Source organism: Petaurus breviceps, unplaced genomic scaffold (genome assembly GCF_028583685.1).
Source record: "Petaurus breviceps papuanus isolate PSGF00001 unplaced genomic scaffold, PetGlider_PUasm1.0 208, whole genome shotgun sequence".
NCBI classification, from domain to species: domain Eukaryota; kingdom Metazoa; phylum Chordata; class Mammalia; order Diprotodontia; family Petauridae; genus Petaurus; species Petaurus breviceps.
In genome coordinates, this window is record NW_027185852.1 from 1,178,126 (window position 1) to 1,191,739 (window position 13,614).

Below are 13,614 nucleotides of genomic sequence, written 5' to 3' on the forward strand. Positions count from 1 at the left end.
GAAAGATGAGGAGAAAATTTAAAACTCAAAATCTTATTGAAGTGAATGTTGAAATCTAGTTTTTTTTTTTAAAGAACTAGGAGCAAAGGATGGAGGATGTAGAAAGGAAGAGTGAGGCTAAATTGCAGGAAGAAATAAGCGGACAAAGAATGGCCATTGGGAAGACAATGGCGTGGAGTTAGATGGCAATTTTATAAAGCTTGGCCACTGGTGACCACACACACACACACACACACACACACACACACACACACACACGCACACACACCCACACCCACACATGCACACCCACACACACAATGTTGCAGTTCAGTAATTTTTTTTTCAGTTGTATCTGGCTCTTCGTTACCTCCTTTGGGGTTTACTTGGAAGCACAGCACAGTGTTTGCCATTTCCTTCTCCAGCTCATTTTACAGATGAGGAAACAGGAGAAAACAGGGTTAAGTGGGTTGCCCAGGGTCAAACAGCTAGGAAGTATCTGAGGCCAGATTTAAACTCAGGAAGGGGAGTCTTCCTAACTCCAGAGCTGTTACTCTAACCTCTGTTCCACCTAGCTTCCCTATTCATATATACATACATGCACATACACACACACATATACACACAGATACATATATACGCCTTTATATGCATGCATTTGTATATGTGTATGTGTGTATGTGTATATGATCTTTATTTACTCTTTTTTAAAAATGGCATGAATTTAGCTTGCTTTTATAGTATGGCACAAGCAATATTCCATGACACATGATTATTTTTGTCAGATAAGTTGTAGAGAATGTTTAGGAAAGTTTTGGACTTGATGCTTTCCGAGGTCCCCTTTCAATCGGAGACATTGAGTCTATGAATTTCCACCTCAGACTCTTTCGAGCTGTGTAAGTATGAGCAAGTCAATTAACCTTTGTGAGCTTCTGCTTCCTCATTTTGAAGCTGAGATAATGATAATTCTGCTCTCACAGGGTTGTTATGAGGTAAGAACTTTGTAAATCATAACATTTCATGATATGGGAGCTGTGATCAGTCATATGTCATGATATGGCTTTGTAAATTCTTGGTGTTTTAGCAGAGAGGAGGGAAGTGTGAGAATATTTGTAGGGAGATAGATATTAGAGATTGAAAATGGAGAAATTCTTGGACTCCATAAGTGAACAGGAAGAAAAATGCTTTTGTGCATCTGGAATGTTAGAGAGTCCAATGACTCCTGGCTTCTCACTGAAACAAAGACTTATCTAAAACGCGAATTTTCTTTTAGCGATGTACTATAGCTTTGACTCATGGAATCCTATGTAAACTGAAAACACGAAACTGAAACTCATTTAAAGATTGGCAGGCACGAGTGAAGTGGATGTCATAGCAAACAAGTTATTATGGAGAAGAATGTATGAAGAAGGCTGTCACTGGTATAGAGGCTTGCAGCAGTTAATGGATTGGTCATGGAGTGAGAAGGAGGGGTAGCAAGTGGGCTTTTAGGATGCTTCATTAGTATGTTCATTGTATCAAGAGAAGAAAAGCAAGGTCCCAGCATGTTGGGTGAACTCCTTGTGGTGAACATATGGGAGAATGCTACAAGATTGGCAGGCACATGTGAGGTGTGAACTGTATTGTTGGACTTCTCCAAAATGGGAATAATTGTTGCAAAATCCCCAGAGATAATATCCCAAAGATGCTGGAGTGTTGAAGGAAAGGAAAAAAAAAAGAAAAAAGTAAAAAAAGACAAAAAGACAAAATAAAGTGCCATTAATATTATCTATTGATGCATTTTAATTTTTCACCACCATAAGTGTCTTTTATTGATGCCTTCTGTTTCTTACATTATTATAATAGCAATCAATCAATAAATCAACCCATAAACATTTATTAAATGCCTACAATGTGCCAGGAACTGTGCTAAGTTTTGGGGTATCCCATTTATGCCTTCCTCTCCCTCTCCCCAAGAATTATCCCATAGGACAAAATGTATTATTTTAAGGGGAAACAATTAGCTAATTGCTACATTGACAAAGTATGAAAAGAGCCTCAGACCTCCCTCCTTGCTAGAGTGGTGTAGGCCTGTCCTCTGCTATCTCCTCATCTGTATTCTGCTGCACTTTATACTTGTGTTATTTTCATTTTTGACTTCTTGGTGTATCATCCTTTCTATTTACATTGCTTTAGTCATTGTATAGATTTGTTAATTGATTCTTAACTGATTTACTCTGAATCAGTTTATATAAATCTTCCCATGCTTCCATGCTTTCTACACTCTCAGCATCCACCAGACCCACCATTTCTTACAGTTTAGTGGTGTTCCATTACATTTGTCATTACACGCACAATTTATTTCACTATTCCCCAAATGAGGGGCATCTACTTGGTTCCAATATTTTTCTTTCACAAAAAGTGCTTCTAGAAATATTTTGGAGTATACAGGGACTCTTTTATTAATGATTATTTCCTTCGCATATAAGCCAAATAATATAACTGCTGGTCACCTTATTTGCATAATTGGAAATTGCTTTTCAAAATAATTGTATCATTTCACAGCACCACCAACAATGTATTAGTGTGCCTATCATTCCACTACCCTCCAACATTAACTATTGTTATTATTTTGGTAATCTTTTCCAATTTTCAGATTTAAGGTGAAGCCTCAGGGTTCTTTTTGAGTTGCATTTCTCTTATCATTTGTGATTTGGAAGATTCTTTCCTGTTGTGAATACTTTGAAATTCTTTTCAGAACTGGCTCTTTATAACCTTTGTCTACTTATCTATTAGTGAATAGCTATTCTGTACTACTATGTATTCTATAAATCATATGTGTATATTATTTGTTAATATTGCATAGAGATTTGTTATCTACCTATGGCCACTTAGATGGTGCAGTGGATAGAGTGTCCAGTCTGGAGTCAGGAAGACCTGAACTCAGATATAGCCTTTGGCAGTTACTATTTTTAGGCTGAGAATTTCTTCAGCAGTTGTCCAAACTAATGAAATTCTAGGTCCATCGCTCTTCCTTGCCCCCTTCTCCCTTTGCAGCTAGATACACAAACAAATGAATGAATAAGTAAAAAAAAAGAATGAACAAATATAATAGATAGATTGATAGATAGATAGATAGACAGATAGACAGACAGACAGACAGACAGACAGACAGATAGATAGATAGATAGATAGATAGATAGATAGATAGATAAACAAATAAAGTATATATATATATTTTTTTTTCTTATTCCCTTTTTGGCATTTCTTCTATTAGGTTAGTCTATTTTAATTGACCAAAATGTGAATAAAACAACAAGAAGAAATCCTCATAGCATTGAGTTGGAAAGGATCCTTTGTCCCAACCTCTTCAATGGAGAAGCAAGGACACTGAGCCCCAGAAAAATGAATAATATGCACTGTAATAACTTAAACTGCTGGCATTCAAAATCAGATCTGATTCTGAATGCAAGCCTAATCTCTTTATGTCAAACAATGCTTAGTTTTTGTTTGCTTGCTGCTTTATTTTCCCTTAGAGAAAGTAAAGGTTGGTTGCTGCCCTTCATCCTTGAAGAGGACCACAATGAATCACCCTACTAGAGTCAAGCTTCCGTGTGTTCAACTGTGGCAGATCAGACCAATATGGAATATTCTAGTGCAGGTTGGGCACAAAGAGTCTGTGTGAACATTTGGGGTGGATACTCTAAATTTGTGTATACTACATTTCTTTTGAATTGTTTCAGTTCTGCTTTGCTCACAGAGCACACACCTTCTCTAATGTGGGCATGCCATGCTGAGTGTCTCCCACATCACACAATCAGTTCCACTGTTCTTAAAGAGTGTCCTTGTATTGCTTCTTCTGACTACCATGTAAACACTTACCCTGTGTGAGTTCTCCATAAAATAGTGTTTTTAGCAAGCGTACGTTTGGCATTTGAACAAGGTGGCTACCCCATTGGATTTGTGCTCTCTGAAGCAGGGTTTCAATGTTTGACAGTTTAGTTCAAGAAAGGAACTCAGTGTCTGATATCTTATCCTGCCAGGTGATCTTCAGAATCTTTCTGAGAAAATTCAAATGGTAGACTAGGAGTTGGAGACATTTAGGGTTAGGGTAAGTAATATTATTAATACCTTGAATGCCTGGGAATTAACTCAGCTGTTCCTTGCACAAGAAGCTCCTCCTCTAGCCTAGAATGTCTTCTGCTGGGCTTCCCTCATGCCTGGGGCTTTTTCTTCTGCATCCCAACTTCCAAGCTTCTCTGTCTCCCTTCACTCCTCAGCTAAACTCTCACCTTCAACAGGAAGTCTTCTTCAGTCTTATTGAATCTTAGTAACTTCCCTTTGATACTATCTCTGATTTATTCTTTAGATGGAAAAATAAAAGAAATGATGTTGCCCTTGCTTATAGACATTGGGCCCCAAGTCTACAGGTCAAGGCAATCCTTTCCTCATTTAGTGTCTGAAAGGGAGAGGTTATGAGAATGAAGGTTTGTCTCTTTGTATTTTCATCTCAGCTCTCCCTGAGTCATTATGTTTTGGCACTGGAGACAGTAAAAAAACTTTTTTAAAATCCTGCAGCATTAACCCCTCTTTTATACATGGACAGAAACAAGGTACCCAAAGTTCCACTTACTGAGTTGAAGTCAGACAAGGAATATCTGCACATCTTTACCAATAGGAAGGAAAATTTGGAACAGGCTTTCAGGTCTGAGTTCTGATTGAACAGTTCCCAGGGACACTTCTCTCCATCCATTTCCCACCAAACCACTTTCCAGTTTTCCCTAATTTTTCTTCACTAGACTTTCTCTCCCCCAAAGGTATGTTTTCTTTGACATATGAAGCAGTGAGTTACTATGTTCATTTGCTGCTAGGTCTTAATTGCCTAGGATATGCCATGCATTAGTTTTCTTGACTGCACTTATTCATTTTAAATTTGAAGTCTCCTAAAGCCCCAATATCTTTTCCTGAAAAATTTCTGTCTCATCATATTACCACCATCTTATGCATCTAAAGCTGATTTTGTTAAGCTTAAGTTGCAGATTTTTCATTTAGCACACTCCACAAATGTTTGTTTAATTGAATTGAGTTGAAATTCATAGGAACTTAGAGTGCAAGACCTTAATTTCACATGTGAGCAAACTAAAGCGGAAGAAGTTTAATTGACTTGCCCAGGCTCAAAAGGTTAATCAGTGTTTGAGGAGGGATTTGAACTCATGTCTTCCTGACCTCAAGGCCAGTACTCTATCCCCAGTGCCACCTGAGTGCTAAAATATGGCTTTGAAGGTTCATGTCCCTCCAGCAAATACTCAAAATCTCTTCCTTAATTTCTTCATTTGTAAAATTGGGCTAATAATAACATCTATCTTAGAAGGTTACCAGAAAAGAAAATAACATAGAAAACACATAGCAAACCTTAAAGTGCTATAGAAATCTTGGTGATGATGATGATGATGATAACAATGAGGATGAGAACTTGACCATGAAAATAAAGGAATTCCAAATTCTCTTCATGACAAGAGCCTGGCGTTTTCCTGTTGTTCCAGCCAAGAGCACAGGGGACAATGGCTCAGCAATCTCTCTCCCTTGAACGTTAGTCTGGCATGGGAGTAGCCCTTGATTGCATTCAGAAGAGTTTTCCCCTTGAATTGTGGCTGCTTCCTACTACCTATGGAACCTCAGGACTTTAGTTTTAACTTTCAGGTCATTAGTTTTCTCAAGATAAAATAAAGAATTTGGCTGATCAAGGGCTTCTTAACTTGAAATTTGTAAATTTGAAAAAAGTTGACTAGTATTATTTCATTATAATAGTTAGCTTTTATCATACTACATATTTTGTATGTTTTATGCTTTTAAAACACTATGAGAAAGGGTCCAAAAGTAAGTAAAAATAAGAATTTTCTAATTCATATTCATAAATCACAGAAATTTGTCTATGGTATCCGGGTCAAGACCTTCTTGATTAATGGGAGGGTCACCAGTAAATCTGTTGATGCAAACAAAAGGACAAAAACCAATCAATGAGAAATTCACAGAAAAAAAGAATAGTGCTGACAGACACAAAAAGAAGAACTGTGACCGAATCTCAAGTTCGGTTCATTCAAAGTTGATTTGATCCCTTCTGCTTCTATGAGGGGTGAGAGAGGAAGGGCTCGGATTGTCCCTCAGCCAATCACTCTGAGGATTTTTTTTTTTGCACTCCTTGAAAGATAGTACTGATATTTTTGTTTTAAATTTGTATCCCTAGTGCTCAGCACCATGCCTATCACACAGTAGGTTCTTCATAAATATTTATTTGATAATTAATATAGGGATTGATACTCTCCAATTTCTGAACTTAGTTTGAAAATTAGAGGTGAAAACTTAGAGTAGTTAATCATTAGGGGAAGGATCAGTTTAGGATCAACAGAAATAATTATAAACAGAAGCATTACTTGTATTAAGTTCTCATGCCTTTAACTGTTACAGCTAAAGAAATATGTGAACTCGTGTCTACAGAGAAGAGGATTCCATAGAAAAATGAATTTATCTGTGCCCTTCATTCAATTTCATAGTCAGTGCCAAACATTTGTTAGAACTTGAATTTTGGGCTTTCATTGCAGCCATTGGTGCTAATCCACACATGATATATTGTTAGCATTTCCAGGATTATAGTAAAATTTATTAATTTAAAATAAATTACTCTGCAATTTGTAATAATTTGTATAGGGGTGGGTGGAAATTTAACTTTTCACGACCTGTGACAAATATATTTGCTAAGCAAATGAATGGTGTAATAAGATTGCAAGGAGGTAATGTATAATGGAAAATAACAAATCGTTTTTCAAGCATTTTTGGAGTACTCATGTAAATATAAACAACTTAATTACAAGCTAAGTATTCCATCATTGCTTAAGTTGGTGTTTAAATATGCTAATTACAAATCACCAATTTATTTATTAAAGGAGGGCTTCTTAGAATATTTTAGGTACTTTGTACATTTGAAAAAAGTGTGTACTTTCTAAAAATCAAATTTATAGCTCAACATCTACTTCATACAATGCATTATTCTAGAATTCTAACACTTTACCCTAATTCAGATTGAACTTTTCAATAAGTAATCTAATTTTATAGGATTTTCCTGTTCTTTTGACTTGATTTTCCATTAAAGTCTTCTTCTGGTGACTTGAGTGAAGTGATGGTGAATTCTCAAGGTCATTCCAGTGTGGCACAGATTCTTGTGAGTTCCAGCACACTGGAATGGTTTTGAACATGGACCAATGATGAGCTATATTTTACAATAGGAAGAGAGGCTCAGTGCTATTAATATTTTGTGGTGTTGTTTTTTCCCCCACTATTTCCACATGCCACCTCTCCAACTGTCAGTTTTCAAAACTTATTTTCCAATAGTTACCAAATGGCATCTCCCATAAATATGTTAAGGGAAATTTCATAGAAGGCTTCAAATCTGAGCTGGGTATTGAATTATATGTAGTAGGGAGCACATTGTGGGGAGAAACATCCTGACACAGTTTTTAAATATTTATTCCTTTCCCTGCAATGTTCCTTGTCCTCACCCTTTCAATGAATGAGAAAAGCTTGAAAGAGCATCTTTATTATTGACAGGAACCCAGATGAATATGTTCCACAGGGAATTATTCAGTCCTGTGGTTCTTCACAAAGTGTTGGAAACACTTTAAGAAGAATGGAGAAGTTTACAACAGGAATTAGCCCAAGTTGGGATGAGGAAGCATTGCAGAATGAAACCGTTGGATATGGCTATAATGGGGTTTAGACATTGTAAAGGGGAAAGTGAAACTAGAAGCCTGTTGAAGGAATAAGTAAATAGGGGGATGGCAAGGCCCATACATTATCATAACAGGAAAAGATTGATTAGGACTGTGAGAATAGAAGGGGAGAAATGAAAGCAAATTGTGGTCATACTTTGGGACCATGTGACCAACAAGACAGAGCCCCAGATACTTTTTGCTGTCTTTCTGACTTCTCAGTCTTCCACATAATAATCAAGCAGTTTCTGCTGTCCCCATTGTGTAAGACACCAAGAATCCTCAGTGTAATAAGCCGTCCCAACGAACTAACCATAGAAAAGGTGGCTCTCCAATCTCTCCCTCAGTAATCCCTTGCCACTGTGCAGTGGCAGCGCTATTCAGATTAACTCATGAACTTTCAAGAAAACTCAGCTTCTTGCCACAAAAACCAAAAGGTAGATGCTTACTCTGGTTGTGACTGCAGTGTGCTTCAACAGAACTCAGCTAGAGCACTGAGGAAATGAGGGAAATGGAGCAGGACACCAGGTTCTGCATATGTTTGTCCACCAGACTTACAGGAAAAGAGAGTGGCCCCCAACTGTGACCGGTTCTGTCCCCTCAGAAGCTAGTTTTGGCAGAGTGAGGTAGGTGAGATAGGCATTTTCCAGAATAGGAGGAGCCTCAGATATTTTTTATATCTCATCCCCTGGGAAACCACCAATCAGAAAATGTTCAATAGGGGATATAAAGAGAAAAAAATAAACATTAAAATGGCAAAGATATCAGGAAGAAAAAAAAATCAAGTAAATACCTTAAAAATAAGCAGGGAGGCCATTACTAACAAAAGGGAAGGTGCGCTCCATCTCAGCTAAATCAATTCAGATATCTTTGATTAAATATTGCAAGACAAAAGAAAATGAATAAGTACCTGACTAGAGAGAAGACTGTGTGGATTCCCAAGACAGTATGGTAGCACAGCAGAATGTTTATGAGTGGTTTAAAAGAGAAATAAATATTTAGAGCATAATTTAAGGCCTGTACAGGAGAAATTATTCAACATTAGCAAAAGAGAAAAAACAAAACAAAACAAAACAAACATCCTTACATCTGCAGTGGTAAATTTCACCAAAGAAAGCAAAGAGAGAACAATTGACTGGAAATGAAACTATACAAAAGTAAAAGACAATCATTACAAGAAAATAAAAAAGCAACAACTTTCAAAGAAAGCACGGTCTATTTATAACTAAAACATAATGATCTTAAAGGCAATTTGAGGATTATAGGTTTCCCAAAAGAGCACATCAAGACAAAAGTCTATATATCATAGTGGAACAAATAATATGGAACATTGCTTAGAAGCTTTGAACACAGAAAACAAAAGTGCCAACAAAAAGAATATGTTTATCTCTGGAAAAAAATGCAAAATTAATTTTAAAACAGAAAAAAACCAATAAAGCATATATTCCAAGATGCATCATGGTTAAATATAACAATTCCAAAGGCAAACAGCAAATTCTGCAAGTGCCAGGAGAAAGACTTTAAAATATAAAAGAAAGGAAATTTAAAAACAAAAACATAGTAACATAAAACTCTTCTTCACCCACCAGTAAACAAAAGTGGATTGAATAGAGCAAAGCAAATCAAGATATTCCTCAAGTTGACATAAACAAAAAACCCAGGATTTAAGCATTAATGAAATCATATCATAAAGGATGATTGAATTTTATTTCCACTGAAATCATGATACATTATCTATGAAATCTAGGATGGTTAGTACAGGAAGTAAACTGATTTTAGAGAGAGAAGTTGGGGTTCTCTGAAAAGGACTTTTTCCTGTGTTAAAAACTGCCAGGCCAGGTGAAGTTCATTAAGGATGAAGTTTATTAAGGCAAGACACAATCTTAGATAATAGGGCTTTTCTTAAGGATATCCTGAGTTGAATCTTTAACTTTCACTTTTGTCAACTGTCTTAGAATTTGAGAAAATTCCTTTCTCATGCTATGGAGATCGTACAATCTGAGTGAAGCAGATGTCCTGAGTTGGAATTGTTCTAAAAAAAAAAATTGTGGCCTTTCATTCTTTTAGTAAATAAAGTTTGAAGAGAATGAGGATGGGGGGAGGTGAAATGTGAAATGTAATCAGGGGTGGAGACTCACTGGGGGGCAGCGTAGGTGTTTTTTGTTAGGTATAAATTTTGAAGTACCCAACCAATGGGGAACAGGGGAGGGAAATGTGAGTTGGACTGAGGAATAAAAGGCTTTGTAATTTTCTGAAAGGGTGGGCCTTCTTATGGGTCACCTGGTCTCTTGCAAGAGAATAATAAATAAAAATATATATATTTTTTAAATTCACTGATGGCCACATGGAGTTCTTGGAAAGATGCTTGTTTCTGACAATATGGACCTTGAATTAAAAAAAAAATAGTATTTGAGGCATCCATCCAAAGAAAATTTACTTTCCAAATACTTAGAACAATATTAGTAAAAGAAATATAAACTCATAGCAACTAAGGAAGGACTGAAAATGAAACAAAATACCACAGATAAAAAGGGAAAAAAATCTAAAAAGAGAGACTCCTACCATATTAACAGAACATCAGTATGAGAACAACAACCTAACGTGGGAGGGACTGTAGCAGCAAGCACCCCAGCATCCCCAAGGTGGCTGCCAGCACACGTTCTTAGATCTGCTTTTCTAAAGGAAAGCAACTCAAAATGGGCTAACAATCTTGGTTTAATCAATCTAACATATCATTTACCTAGTTCAGGGGGAAAAGGTCAACACCCCGAACTTCAGAGTATACACACAAAAATATTTCAAGCAGACAGGCTTCCAAAGTGTCCAACTATTACATGCATGCCAAATCACAGTTACCAGAGAGGAAAGAGTCAACATCTGGGTTTTTCAAAGCCGAGGGGCTCTCAATGGCTGCCCAGAGCCTCATCTGGTAAAATCACACAACACTTGTCAAAGTGAGTCCCAAAACAAAGCCTCCCATCAGGGCTTATATAGCCTTCTCCTGGCTCAGATAATATAACAACCCTCTTGACCCACTGCCCAATCACAAAGCATCTCCTGAGAAACCAGCCTCCTACCACTGGATCCACATGCACTTAACCTAGGGGCAGAGAAGATCTTAAAAATTTACATTCCTATAACAGGGACCTATCAAGAGATTTCTTTTCCAAAGTTGTAATGGGAATGCAAATTTGGAAGATCTTCCCTGCCCCTAGGCCAAAATGCACCTGAAGCCTGGGGAGGGAGGCTTGTTTTTCAGTAGATACTTCTTGATTGGCCAGTGAGTCAATAAGGTTGTTACATTCTCTGAGCCAGGAGAAGGCTATATAAGCCCTGATGTGTAGCTTTGTTTTGGGACTCACTTTGAGAAGTGTTCTGTGATTTGATCTGAATTCTGGGAAGCCATTGTTGAGAGTCCCCCGGCTTTGAAAAACCCTGATGCGGAAACCCAGATGTTGACTGGGTATGGATGTAATGGTTGGACAGTTTGGAAAGCTGTCTACTTGATCTGTTAATGTCTTGATAATTCTGTCTGTATATTTTGAAGTTTGGGGTGCTGACCTTTTTCCCCTGAACAAGGTAAACGATATATGTCTGACTGATTAAAGTAAGCTTGTTAACCCATTTTGAGTTGCTTTCCTTTAACAAAGCAGATCCAAGAACCTGTATGGGCAGCAAACCCTGAGGACGTCTTGGGGTGCTTGCTGCTACAAAAGTACACAAAGAAACAAGGGTAAAACTGGAATTCAGATAAAAAATGATGGTAGAGATAGAGTCTGCAGATATCCAGCTCGAAATTTCATGACAACACCTCTACAAGTGAATTGCTTTCTTTTTGTGGGCATAAACTGCAAAATGGGAGGGAAAGGATAAGGAGGAATAGTCAATATATCCTAACCAAGAAAAAAGTTTAACAAGGAAGGGAAGATAATCCCTATATTTTGTCAGGAATAAGAGGCTCTATAGGAAAATGGATGAGGAGATAAAGGAAGGGATTGAAAGAGAGGAAGGAAATGGGGAAATCTTTATACACACACACAAACACACACACATACAAACATGTATTTGGAACTGGGAAATCCACTGTGTCAGAACTGAGCTCAACTATAGACCTGCTTCCTTTCCCTTCCCAGAGACTAGAGCGATACCAGGAAGAAAGAGGATTTCACCTCCTAGGTGTTAGGGAAGGAAGTTTACATGTTTGTGAATTTACCTTCTGCAGTAACTATTTCTGTGTCATCTGACTTTTAGAGGCAAAATGGTAGTGGGGTGGAAGGGAGCTTCAGCCCAGACTCTCCTCAACTGAGGTTACTGGAGCCCCTGTGGGGGAAAATGAGGAAATCGGTCCTACAGATAACCTGTGAGTGTTGTGTAAATAATTTAAGGTGTGCAATAACAAGTTGCTGTATCTGTAAGAGAGGCAGTTCAGTGCCATTGTGGCTGAATTTGAGGTTAGTAAGACCTGAGTTCAATCCTGCCTCAGTTACTGGCTCTGTGATCTGGAACAAAGGTAGCAATGGGTAAGGGGGAGGTCATTGGGTTGTTCTAGCTGGTTGGTGGGTCTACCTTTTCCACGTCTCTCTCAGTCCAGTCCCTGCTCCATTCAGTCATTAAAGCAATTTTCTGAAAGGATATGTGTGACCATGTTAGCCCCCTAGATGATAACCTAGACTGGTTCCCTATTACCCCCAGATTTTAATGCAAAATTTTCCATTTGGCATCTAAAATCCTTCATAGCCTCCACTTCCCCCACCCCCACACACCATGCAGTCTTCCTCTACCTTACTCCCCATCACATGCTTTTTGACCCAGTGATACTGGCCTACCTCCTTGTATTCCTCAAACAAAACCTTCTGTCTCAGCTCCAAAAATGTTCTTTTTCTCTCATTCTCATTGAGAAAAATTAGGATAAAATGGAATGTTCTTCCTCCTCAACACTGCCTCCTGATTTTCCTGGCTGCCTTGAAGACCCCACAAAAGTCCCATTTTCTACAGGGCCCCTTTCCAAATGCCTCTTAATTCCAGTGAATTCCCATTGTTGATTATTTCCTATTTATCCTATTTGTATCTTGTTTGTCTCTTTATTGGCCCCTGATCATGCCTTCTAGGAAGTGGGGGAGCAAAATCATGAAACTGACCCTATTGCAGTAGATGAATGATTAGCTCATTCACTGGTCTGGGAAACTCACCATATAATTAATTGGCGTTGTCAAAACTAGGAGAAATTACAATGCTTCGTATTGTTTTACTTTTTACTGTTCCTATCAGTGTGTGTGTGTGTGTGTGTGTGTGTGTGTGTGTGTGTGTGTGTGTGTAGTGCATGAATAAATGGGAGCAGAGTAGTAACTAATGTCGCTCTTTGCCTGAGGTTAACAACATCCAGAGAGATATATTTCTTCACCCTATTTCACAGACTATTACTTTCTACTTGTTGGACTTCACTTGCCCTGACATGAGCCAAGAAGATGAGGCTTCTTCATCTGACCCACCCATCACCAGGGGTCCTGTCACCACGATCCACCTTTCCTGGGAGTTCACCTAGCCCTCTCAGTGCATGAGCCAGTAGTCATCCCGGCTCTTTACTCATGGCTGTTACTCATTTACCTCTCCCCCACCTCTTTTTTATTCCTCAACTGCTGCCCCATACCTCTCAAACACCCGTGCTTTCTGGATGCAGGGAAGAATTCCTTGTTAATAGCTCTAAGAAGGAGTGATGAACTTAAGGGGTGTCATGTTGGAATTGGCTCTGGATCCTCCAGGAAGTTGACTTTGTTTGTTTGTTGGAAGTGTCTTACTTGGATGCGTTTAAAGGAACTGTCCAGCAGCCTATCTTGTAAGGGGTTCCTTCTTCAGCCCTTTTCTTTCCCTGAACAGCTTATTGTGACATTCAAGA

At 38.1% G+C, this 13,614-nt stretch overlaps 1 long non-coding RNA gene across 1 annotated transcript in view; it reads left to right on the plus strand.

Moving 5' to 3' along the window:
• The window catches only part of LOC138165143 (uncharacterized), a 131,265-nt gene extending 119,920 nt beyond the window's left edge, over positions 1–11,345 (plus strand). The window contains exon 2 of the long non-coding RNA XR_011169275.1: positions 11,015–11,345. This is a non-coding gene — a long non-coding RNA (uncharacterized lncRNA). The remainder of the gene's footprint in view (positions 1–11,014) is intronic.
• The last annotated feature ends 2,269 nt before the right edge of the window (positions 11,346–13,614 follow it).